Source organism: Protopterus annectens, chromosome 7.part0 (assembly GCF_019279795.1).
Source record: "Protopterus annectens isolate FY-2018-M chromosome 7.part0, PAN1.0, whole genome shotgun sequence".
Lineage (NCBI taxonomy): Eukaryota > Metazoa > Chordata > Ceratodontiformes > Protopteridae > Protopterus > Protopterus annectens.
This window is the reverse complement of record NC_056739.1, coordinates 1,441,655,263-1,441,668,659: the sequence shown is the minus strand read 5'-3', so window position 1 is coordinate 1,441,668,659 and position 13,397 is coordinate 1,441,655,263.

Sequence of the window (13,397 nt, the reverse complement as noted above, 5' to 3'; positions counted from 1 at the left end):
TACAGCTTTACTCCATCGCATATCGCCTATTCAGGGCCGATCTCTGCCTAACATGCAAAGCTATGTCACACCCAGATCTGTTGGACATGCTCCAGTTAAAAAAATCCCAATCCTTCTGAGCTACACACTCTAGGGACATAAACCTTGTCACCACAATAAACAGAACATGCTGGAGGGATAGATTCCTGTCCCAGAGACTTCCCATACTCTGGAATAAACTACTTATGTCAAACCGGGCACCTCATTAGCACTCTTCAAAACATACCTTGATGATTGGATGGGAAGTGGTCAATTCACCCCGGGAATCACTTCTGTGGCTCTGCTCAATGGGCACAAGAAAATAAATTTCTTGGGTGGCAAAAGCCAGGGGACATTTTTGTATAGGCTTGTATGGGCCCTAGGGCCGATAGCCTAGTACCTATCTATGAACCTATGAACCTATGACAGTACCACATAGGTGGTAGCCCCCGACATGTATGTTGGGTAGCAATGTGTACATACAGCCAAGTGTTATGTCTTCTGTCCTTTGGTATCCACATATCCAAAGGTATTCTGAAATCCCTTCGTGTATCACATAAGCAATAAGGGGCCTGTATGCATATCCACAAGTCTGTTGTCACCTATAATGACTGTCCATTATTGCCAGACCTTGTTGTGTATGAACATGTTTGACATATACCCCAGGCATGTACCCTCACTCATAGTAGTCTATACAAACCGCCATGATTGTGTGTGACACAGTTGACTATGGCCAAAGATCACTACAGTGGCCGGCCTTGTCACATACATACCTCTGTGACCTATGATCTGAGAAGCAGCTGCACATTCTGTCACAGGTAAGAAATGTATTCATGTAGTATGCAGGCTACACACCTATGTACTACTTGAGGTCACATGTACATATATGCATTTGCCACACAGATACCTGATGTGTGCAATGCACATACTGTTTGTTCTCTGATATGTCATACCATAGCAAAAGAGAAACACAGATCACATTGACCAACAGTGTCACACACACACACACTCAGCAATTTCAGGATTCAAATCCCTACCTAGCTATGTTATTACACTCGTGACATCTGCATTAACACAAGGTGCTATATGCTTTACTTGAGTTTTCAGTTCCACCACTATATTTGCAGGAAGCTGACATCTTCTGACTTGCCAAAAGGGAATATAACACTTGTCAGGCATTGGCACTTCTCTTCCAGGAAATCACATAGACACACACACACACACACACACACACAAAAACACTCAGCAATTGCAGGATTCAAACCCCTACCTAACTATGTTATGATACTAGTGAAATATGCATTAACACAACATGCTATATGGTGTACTGAGACTTGTTATTTCCACTGCTATATTTGTAGGATACTGACATCATCTGACTTGTCAAAGGGGAATATAACACTTGTCAGGCATTTTTCTACTCACCAAAAACTGCACTTCTTTCTAAGGACGTCACACAGAAACACACACATACACCCTCAGCAATTGCAGGATTCAAACCCCTACCTTACTATGGCACTAGTGAAGAACGCATTAACACGCTGCGCTATATGATTTACTGAGTTTTTTTTATTTCCACTGCTATATTTATAGGATGCTGACATCATCTGACTTGCCAAAGGGGAATATAACACTTGCCAGGAGTTTTCCTACTCACCAAAAAGGCACTTCTCTCTAAGGAAATCACCCCCCCCAACACACACACACAAGTTGCAGGATTCAAACCCCTACCTAACTAGGTTACGACACTAGTGAAGTATGCATTAACATGACACACTATATGCTTTACTCTGATTTTTCATTTCTACTGCTATATTTGTAGGATGCTGACATCATCTCACTTGTCAGGCATTTTCCTACTCACCAAAAAGGGCACTTCTCTCTAAGGAAATCACACAGAAACACACATTCCCCCCAACACACACTCAGCAGTTGCAGGATTTAAACACCTACCTAACTATGTTATGATACTAGTAAAGTATGCATTAACACAACATGCTATAGGCTTTACTGGGATTTTTCATTTCCACTGCTACATTTGTCAGATGCTGACATCATCAGACTCTACCTGGTACTGTGTGCACTTTGTTGTATGCAATCCCAGGACTGCACCATGGGGGACAGCAGGTGTTAACAGCTTGAACAGGACACCACAATACTTGGCTTGTGTGATCTATCTCTGAACCAGTTGCCAATCCATCATATGACAATACATATCTATGCACAGAGTGTTGACTATGTAGATACGACATGTGTCTGGGATATTGGATATTGTTTATGACTTCAATCATGTAGGACCCCATGGCCTTGCAGATCAGATGTCATAGGCATATAACACTATAGTTCCCATGGTCTGTTGTGCACCAACACTTGTGGGGTGTGCCATATGTTACTGTAACCAGTTCAACAGTGTCATATCCTGTAGAGAGGGTAAGGCTCATCAGACTGTTCAGGTGCAGGGTCTGTTTGTTCTGCAGTTCACATATGACACATATGGGATACATTGTAATCCACTTGATGCCATGTGTTCAGCTTTGGGAGTACCTGTATATCCAATCTACATGTGATATCCCCTGGTATGATGATAGGGTCTTTTGACAGTGAGAGGTGGCTATGTATGTATGGCCTTGTGTGACAGGGGGTGTTGGCATTGTCAGTCATTTACAGTTGGCCCTGACTCAGGGCATATATGAGTGTACATTGCTATGTATGACATATCTGAAGAAAGTGCCATAGTTCTGTCTGGACTCCTTCACAAATAATCTTACCAAACACCAAGGAACATAGGCAATAAACCCATGTTATACACTTTTACACACTTAACACCCTACTGATCCTTTTTGTTTAGTCAAATGAGTATTTCATCATCGTATCATGACATGTCCAAGGGTCGGCTTTGTGTGTAGTCTCCAGTCCAGCTGGTGAATATGGGGATTGTCAATAAATGTTACAACTGCCATATGTACACAGACAACCCTCCTCTCCTCCAAACATACCTGGATATTTGTGAGAGATGCAACTCTATGGACAAACTGGAGACTGAGCTCTCTAGACCCATGACTGGCACAGTCTATCAGGAGGAGAAGGTAACCACACACACTACGACTCCAGTGTCACATAGACCTATAGCAACAGCAGACCAAACACATAAACACACAATCACATACTCGGAGGCTCTAGATAAACCTCTGCCTAAGCAGCAATGACCCCCATAGCAGACACCTGCTTCCCCACCAGTATACCCACATATCACAAAGTACACAATGTCACTGTGCCACACAGTCAGTGCCCTTAAGGCTAAACAACACACCTAATACACCTGTGATAGGTGACTGTATTGTCAGACACACTGATGTCCCACACACCAGGCTGATCAAGGTGAAGGTCACTGTAAGCTGTCTATGGGGTGCCAGTATGCACCACATAACACATGCACTCAGGTCACTCCAAAGCAGGCACAGATATGACTCCATTATTGTCCATGCTGGTGTGACTGTCCTGAGACGTTCCTCCCTGGACTACATGAAATGAGACATACAGGAGCTCTATGATCATGTAGGCCAGGCTGGTATGACCCTGTCCTTGTGTAGCATCTTACCCTCACCAAGAATGATGCCACAGTATAAAGACAACATGATCAATTTTAACAGTCGGCTAACGTATGAGTATCATTCACAGGGGATCCAGTGTCTGTCGGCCTGGAAAGACATGCTCATCATGCCACGTTGCTTCACTAGGGACGCCTTGCACCTGACACCCCTGGCCTTTTGAATACTGGCTAAGGCATGTGGCACACCCATAGTGCCTTTTTTAGTCAGGGCTCACATGACAAATCCCACTCCATAGACAATACCAGGTGAAATAAACGAAGGGTAATGCTGCTCAATGCCAGAGGTGTACACCTCAAACTGCACATACTCAAGGCTCTCTTCAGTATGGGGAATATAAATATCTCTGCAGTAACACTCACCTGGTTTGAGGCTCCCAACAGCACCCCAGCACTACCAGGTTACACATCTTACCATGGTTTTCTGACACAATAACCAGGCCACACCACATGGGGGGAGTATCCATATACGCCAGAGATACACAAACCTCCAGGATAGTAGCACTGCACAAATCATTGGGGACCATCCATGTGTAACAGTGGCCTAAACCGACTTTCAGGTAGTAGCCTGCTACAGACCACACTCCCAAATGCAGGGAACACACTTGGCTTTCATGAGAACAGAACACTGTAGAATGTGTAGGTGTGTACAAACAACATTATATTGGATGACCTGTAGTAGCCAAACATTTACTGGGAATACTACTCAAGCCCCAAGACCCTTGCACAATGGTTCCTCATATATATCAAATCAAATGCTATGGAACAAGTGGTCAACACCCCCACATGAGGGGTATACATATTGGACCTGGTCATCACCAACATGGGGACTCTATGTTCCACACCAGAGGTATACCCCTCATTGATAAGGTCACACCATACATTTATGTCACCGGACACGCATATCCCGTCCCCACACCCAGCCAAGGTAATCCCGGTGAGGTACTTCTCAAAGGCAAACGTCATACTTCTCAGAACAGAGGTGTTTTTCTTCAAAGCACCCAGGCCACTGGGAACTACGACTCATATCACAGTACCCTTTAGAAACCCATTGTATGGACACCTACAGGAATGCATGGATCATGCTATCCCACATGACTCCAAGACTCACTCCTCTAAAGGCAGGTGATCTGTCTGGTGTACCCCAGCCATAAATAAGCTATGCAACAAAAGGAGGAGTCTACTACATGATAGAGCAGTCTCCCACAAAAAGGAGGCATCTCTGATCAGTACCAGCAAGAAGCTACAATCAGTCATAACATCATGTAAGACCAGCTTCGACACTACGATTGCACATGACACTAAAGGCAATCACAAGCCCTTCTTTAGTTATGTCAGGAACCTGGGTGGCAACTCCCAGATATGCTCTGAGTTACTGCATAATGACAACGAAGGACACTTAACCCACACACATTGCCAAAATCTTGGCAGACAGGTTAAGTGCATATTCCTAACCCCTATCCCCCACACACACATATCCCTGACAACAGAGTGTAGCCTCCCTGACATCACAGATGAACATGTGAGAGCTGCCCTCTCCAAAGCAATAACACAGCATCAGTGGGTCCAGACAGTGTCCCAGGCTGCATCCTACACATGCTTCATGAAGAACATAACACTTACATAACATCACTGGTCAATATCAGACTTACTACAGGATATGTACCCAAGGAATGGCATACAGCAACAGTGGTCCCGCTGCACCATGGTGGTTCTACAAGGGACCCTGGACACTATCAGCCTATAAACTTGACTAGCCTGGTCTGCAAAGCTATGGAGAGTATCATCCTGGGACACATTTACAGATGTTGACAACCTCCAGACACTGGATCCTACCCAATTCACCTTTGTTAAGGGCAGATCTTGCCTCTTGCACCTGCCGACTTCTTTGAATCAGTTACCAGGGCCATACACATAGGGAAGGCAGTCCACACAGCCTACCTGGATCTCACAGACCCCTTTGGCACAATACCACACTCGGGCATCTTAGATGCACTCACCAGCTTACATATCAACACATATGTCCCAAGTTGGATTGCAAAATGGATCAGGGATAGCACCCACATCTTCAGACGTGCAGGTGCCATGTCAGACTCTACACCAGTTACATGTGGCATCCCACAAGGCTCAGTTCTGAGACCTGTCTTGTTCAGTATATATTCCTGCGAGGTACAGGCTAACACGGAGGGAGTATGGCTGACCAGGTTCACAAATGACTGCAGACTGGGTGCCATAATCGACTCTCCAGCTGATGCATGCATCCTCCTAAAGGGTCTCCCAGAGATGGATAAATGGTGCCAGAGCCATAGCCTACAACTAACTGCCATACAATGCATACACATCCCCTTTGTGAATGACAAAGTGCACACAGATTAACACAAAGGTGGCAATTCATTACATAGAGAAGGTGTACATATGGATTTGGGGTCCACAGTAGATACTCATCTCTCCTTTGAATATCACATTGGCAAAGTGGTTAGGTAGACCTTCTATATAGTCCACCTTATCCCAAAATGTTACACATCTAAATCCAGAGAGGTCACTGTGCACCTGTACCCATCACACCCATACTTGAGTGCACTGTCCCATTTGGGATGTACCTTACCTGACACCTGCAGCAACTGTCATGACCCATAAGGTACCTCATGAAGTGGAACAGGAGACTCATACAGATCCCCTACACAGTTCAGCTACAGAAACACCAGCTGTACTCAGTTGCTTAACACTTACCCAGATGCAATCTGTGGCTGCTGTATGCAGCCATGTCCAGCCCAGACTTGTTGGACATGCTTCACCTCAGGATATCAGAATCCATTACAGTTACACACTCCAGGACTTCTACCTCAGCACAGCATTAATAGGACATGCTGGAGGGACAGATTCATATCCCAGAGGCTCCCCTCACTCTGGGACGACATCCCAGTCCAAGTCAGGCAGAGCCCATCACTGACCCTCTTCAAGGGAAATACTGACAAGTGGATGGGTGATCATACATTTACTCCTGGGATCTCTTCTGGGTCCCTGCTAGACAGAGGATCAGTACACTAACCATACTATGGCTATCTTGTGTGACCTATTATTCAACAGCACAGAGTGGTGACAGCCATACACACTCTGGCTAGGCTTCTGAATGCCGTTGGGCTGATACCTAGTATCAACCTATGAACCTATGTACCTATGATAATATTTGGAGTCCACATTGTTTATTGATAATACTGACTGCAGATTTGTTATCCTCTTTACTTTCCCACTTTCTATGTAAAACATATTTATCAGGTGTACATATTTGATTATGACAAGATTCCCAGATGTTATATATGTGCCTGTTGTCATATAACTGTGTGCACAAGGCAGGATTGTTGGCTAAGGAGAGGTTTGTGGGTTAACAGGTGAACTGCCAGATATGTGTGGCCCACTGCTGCACTCAGACAAGGCCCAAGTGTGTGAGCATGCCCAGTTTGCACATTCACTGTTTTGTTGCCTGACATTTGTTTCATTTCTTTAAGTGTGTGAGCATGCCCAGTGTGGCCTTTCAGTATGTTGCTGTCTGGAGGCCAGTACATTTGTTACCATGCGTGAACATGCCCAATAATAACATGTGTACTATGTGTGTTTGAAATCAAGTTATATTTATACTGCAGGGCTCACCTTTATGTCATAAGTTGACAAGTATTATGCTGTGACTGCAGGGTTTCCATGACACACTTTGTATACACTTATCAGTATGTCTTCAGACAAGCTGATAAGTGAAATACTGTCTTGGTTTGGTGGTTTAGTACTCTGACTATAGTGCACAGTGTCCTGGGGTCGAGGCCTGTCACTGCTTTAAATCTTCATACTGGCCAGACCAGACTGCTTAAGGTCAACTAAAGCATATATGTGCATGTTTACCTGCTTTTGCTCAACTATGGGCAAATTTGACCAGACTTGACCAACATTGCTCAACAGTTTTCGACATTGCTGAACTTTGGCCAATATTGCTCAACATTGCCCAAAGCTGTGCCAGTTAGTGTGTACGCTTATGTTTACATATACTACGTAGTGGCAAAGCTGTTTAGCACTGCTTTATATTGCTTAACACAGGTCAATCATGTCTCAGGTGGTGCTGCAGGGCTGCCTATGTCGGATGCACATAGTACACTCCCTATACATGTTTGACAACAGGTAGTGTCAAGTTAGGCATCCCTTTTACTGTATGTGCGGGTCAGGGAGTGGTATCATTTCCAGGGTTCCTACTGAGCCAGTGTATGTGCTATGCATTGCTTCTTTGCCAAGGCCAAAGCATACTGGGCATGCCTCCTTCTGCCTACTGGAGCAGGCTGAGGTTGTTCCTCTTCCTAGTCACCCATCACCTGTGATGGCCTTGGCAATGGTGGGGGCTGTTTAGCCCGTGCCTATGCTGATCCTGCTGCAGCTGTTTTCACAGGATCATATTATGTAGCATAGCACATACCATGACAATTTGGGTACATGTATTTGGTGAGTACTGCAAGGCTCCAACAGAGGTGTCCAGGCACTGGAACCGTGACTTGAGCAGCCCAAACACATGCTCAATTACATTTCATGTTTGTGCATGACCCTCATTATGGCGTTCCTGTTCTGGTGTGTGTGCATTTCTGATGGGTGCCATCAGCCACGGCTCCAGTGCATATCCAGTATCCCCCACTAGGTGACCATGAGGGATGTCCCCATTGGCAAATGTCTGGTACAGCTGTGTCAGATGCCAGATATGGGAATCGTGGTAGCTTCCAGGGCAGCCAGCACACACATTCATTATTATGCCCTGGGCATCACACATGACCTGTCAGTTGATGGAGGGGAAGCCCTTTTGGTTAATGTAGTCCCTACCCCACTCAGCAGCTGGTGCTTTGATGCATATGTGCATGCAGTCTATTGCACCCACTACCTCAGGATATTCTGCTATTTGCTGAAAGAGACACATATTGCTGGCCAATACCTCACAGGAAATATACATGATCACCGACATGTGCTGACATGGCATCCATGAACTGGTGCAGTACCCTGAATGCTGATGCCTGTGATATCCCCATTATATCACCAGTTGGTCTCTGGAAGGTACCTGTTGCTAGTATTTGTAGGCCAACACATACCTTGGTTTCCACTGGAATGGGTTCCCCTCTGTTGGTTCTGTGTGTGAGGTGTGGCCTGCACAGCTCAACAATTTGCTGCATGAGGTCTCTGTCCACTCTGTAGCGCTCCACTATCTCCAGCTCATGTAGCCCCTGGTAGGTTACCCTGGACCTGTACACTCTTCTCCTTCTCCTCACTGTGGGTTGTCCAGCAGCATTTCCATTGTCACCACCCTCAGCATGTTGCATATGTCGCCTTATAACAGCAATGGCAGCCCCTAACATTTCTTTGTCTCAGTAAAGCTTTTTCAGTTTTCACTTCTATTAGCTTACTGCAGTGTCTGTTGTGAGAAACATACTGGACTGTTGTTTGCAGAGTTTTAAGTGCTAGGCTGGGCTGGGCTAGTGTACTGCCTGTGTAATTGCCTGATTCTGATTGTTTTCACCTGCTAGCTCTGCTAGTACTCCCTGATAGCTTCCTACTATTTGTTGTTCTTCCTTTTTCCTTTCTGTTTCCTCGGGGGGGGGGCGCCACACACACAAGCACAAACACGCGCACAGCAGCTAACACGTGCACACACATGCTTACATGGACTAAAACTTGCTTATTTGGGTTAAAATGCTTGCACACCAGAGCAAACGCACTTACAACCCCTTACACAGCCTTATACATGCTTACTCCAACTTAAACACGCGCACTCATGCTTACAAGCGCGCACTCTGTCTTACTCGGGTTTACACGTGCTCACACTCGCGTATACCCGTTCAGCAAGAAACTTTAGTGTTATCCATGGCATACGCCTTCCATTTCTGGCTTTCCCTAGCCTACCTGTTGACACACCTCTTTCCATGATGTATAAATAATGACAGCTGATACATGCCACTCTGCTCCAATGAGCTTCGCTTCTTTCATACATACCTCCCTCATGAGGTCACCTATCTTCTACTCTGTTACTCACCATATCCTACTCCTACACTCCACTGACTGTGCTCATTTGCTATGTAAACTTGCGATTCACTATCCTAACACTCATTTACAAAGGATTGCCTACTAATGCTTGGTTACATCTCTTAGACTGAGCTTCCCCCCTTAGCAACCCCTACTCGGTGGCCATGTTGTCTTCAGCCTGCCATTCCCTTGCATTGTACATTAACAATTTCAATAAAATCCACATTTGTGAGTTTTAATTTTTAGTATTTTGGGTTTTAGAGCGCAGCCCATTTGTGCGGTGCTGCTCTACGCTTAAACATTGGAAATCGGCGAAAAAAAAAATTTTTATTTTCATATTGCATCAGGAAATATTTCCAATGGCCATATATTTGGCCATTGGCATGCTTCCTGCACTGGATGCAACCTTTATTTGGAGCTGTCATGGCTCCGTTTTGCTATTTGCAGAATGGTACTCAGTTGTCAACTGAGTACATTTCTGCAAATAACACTGCTCTTACTCGGACAGGTTCGGGTTTCCTGAATCGCAAATCTACCTCATTTGCATGCCTTTTGCCTGCAATTGAGGTAATTTGCATATCCCAGCCCTGTCCGTGTAAGAGCCGTTTTAGGAACTCTCTTACATGCCCCTACAGGCTGTTCCTGGATCGCTCATCGGACATGATGGTTGCATGGAGTCTTACTCTACTCTAAGACTCCATGCAAGCCTTCGTGAATCCGGCCCAGCATCTTGGCGTGGTGATGCATGTTCAGTGTGGGTAGACATCATTTGCACCACTAACTTCCTGAATATTGCTAGAGATTAAAACAATTAGAAAGTAAAATAAGTTGCTCAAAGCTGCAGTGAGGCCTTCTGACCTTACTCTACTGTTTTCCAAATACTTGCTGAGAGACTACAAAAGATAAATGCTTATTTTCAGCTGTTTTCTGCACTTTCTATTAACTAAAAGAATATTGGCTGCATATCTGTTTGTTTAAGCTATGCAACTGTATTTTAATGCATTTTCTTAATTGAATTGCTTACAACTGCAATTATTGTTCATCTGCTTGTTTTGTTGATTTTGCTTGTTTGCTGCACCTGAAATCACTAACATAGACTAGGTTAAGTTATTTTGCTGAATCTAGTACAATTTGTGCCATTTGAAGTGTGTAAAACAGCTAATATTTTGTCTGGAGAGGACCCATGTGCCCTCATTGGAGGAAAGTACAATTTGGACTGATCTAGCTAGAGTTACTGTTGCAGGGCTCTGTTTAGGCATTCTGATTGGATAATTTGAACTTTGGCTGTTTCCTCTTTTTCTGCTTTAATAAGCCTCTGTTTGAACCAATGTGTGCTTGTTTGCTGAAAGCTGCAGTGAGTTAGGCTTTCTGCCCTTGCTCTACTGTTTTCCAAATACCTGCTGAGAGACTACAAAAGATAAGTGCTTACTTTCTGCTGTTTTCTGCACTTTCTGATTAACTAAAATATTATTTGCTGCATATCTTTTTGTTTAAAACGTGCAACTGTATTTTACTGCATTTTTATATTGTCTGCTAATTAAATTCCTCTTACAACTTTAATTGCTGGTCTTCTGCTTGTTTTGTTCATTTTATGTGTTTACTGCACTTGAAAAATACTCTAGTTTAGACAAAGTTCAGGTTTGTGCTGAATCTAGTGCAGTTTATGACCGTTGGAGCTTGTAAAACAGTTAATCTTTTGTCTGGAGAGGTCCCCCCGTGCCGTCATGGAAGGAATGTACAGTTTGGATTGATCTAGTTAGAGTTACTGTTGCAGCTGTCTGGATTGGATAACTTTAACTTTGGCTGTTTCCTGTTTTTCTGTTTAATAAGCCTCAATTTGAAATGGTTTGTGGTTATTTGAGATGGTGGCATTGCACAGCATTGCACTCTACTGCACAGAGGGATTGACGGTTACAGAAGCTACTTTCTTGCTTTGCAAATGTTACCTAAACCAGAGCTCTTTGCACCTAAACCTAATAACACCTACCCCTACTGTATGCCCTCTTCAACTGTTATAGCCAGACCAAAATTATTCCTAGGACCATAAACTGTCAGTTTCCCTCCTTTTCTACTGCCAGCCTAGTTGACATGGGTCTACTGAGTTAGCAAATGCCTCATGTATACTGACAGCCCCCTACTTCTAAATAATTTTATATACCATTTGTGCGAGATGCACCTACATTATGAATCTGGAATCACAGCTTTCTTGTGCAATAGATAGCAGTACAGAGTGGGTTGTTAGCCCACATACCTCAACTCCTACTCATGATGCACAGCATACACATACACAAACATATGCAAAGGTACTCACAACAAATCTACCTAAACACCAGAGACCTCCAAAATGCATAAATACTAAACCAACCATAACACCCAAAACAATCAGATAATGACGCAAGCACAAGTGTCTCACCATCAAAGCCCTTAAGGCAATGCACATCCACTCCAAATATTTTAGTCATAGGAGACTCTATAGTAAGACACATAGACATCCCCCTTACCAGGCTGAACAAGGATAAAGTCATGGTCAGCTGCATTTCTGGTACCAGGATTTGTCAGATCACATAGGCACTCAAGTCTGTCAACAGCAAGTACCATTATGATTTCGTCATAGTACATATTGGTGTGAACGATTTGAGACATACCTCACTAAACTACATGAAGAGAAACATGATTGAGGTCTCTGATTATATGTCACAAGCAGGCATGTCCCTAGCCTTGAGCAGCATTTTACCCTCACCTAGGATGATACCACAATATAAACAAAAAATCATTGACTTTATTAATTGGCTTAGTTTCTGGTGTCATTCTAAGGGGATCCAGTTTCTATCAGTCTGGGATGATATGATTGATAGACCTCAATGCTTTGCTATAGATGGTCTTCATCTGTCACCCTTGGGATTTTGGCTATTGACAAAGGCTCTTGCCACCCCCCCATAGTACTTTTTTTAGGTAATGTCACAAGAGCAAAATTCCTGAAGTAAAAATTTCATCAAAAAACAATCTCAAGGTTATGTGGCTAAATGCTAGGAGTCTTAGCATTCAACTGCACTCACTGGAAGCAGTCCTCACTTTGAAAGATGCTGACTTCTGTGCAGTCACTGAGACCTGATTCAAGCAGTGGACTGCACCCCAGCCATACTGGGTTGCACCTCCTACCACATGCTCACACCATGAATGGAAGATGTGAAAACTAAAGGAGGAAGTGTAGGAATATTCATTAAAGATAAATGCACTTCCAGATTGGATAAACAGTATGATTCTCTGGAGACACTTAAGGTGAACTAACTGTTGGTAGGACACTATTCAAGTCATTGCCAGATTTAGGACCCTCTCCATGAATCAAGACACCCACTCTGCCTACTTGGGTCTACTGGAATCCATCAAGATACATCTATACACCATGATCCTGGCTGATTTTAATTACCCATCCATTGACTGGGTAAATTACTCATGCTCAAACTCACTTGCTCAAAGTTTCCTCAAATTTGTTAACTTCAATTCCCTTCGCCAGCTGGTGGACACCCCAACTAGTGGCGACAACACCTTGGTTCTGGGGTTTACCAATATGGGAGACCATTGTAGCACCCCCACTCTGAGGTCTTCCCTTGTCAGATCTGACAACAAATCAGTCTCATTCAAAGTAACTATCACACCAGATCCCACCCTTAGCAGCAAACAAACTAAAAACCTTATCCAAAGCAGATTATTTCCTTCTAAGGATGGTATAAAT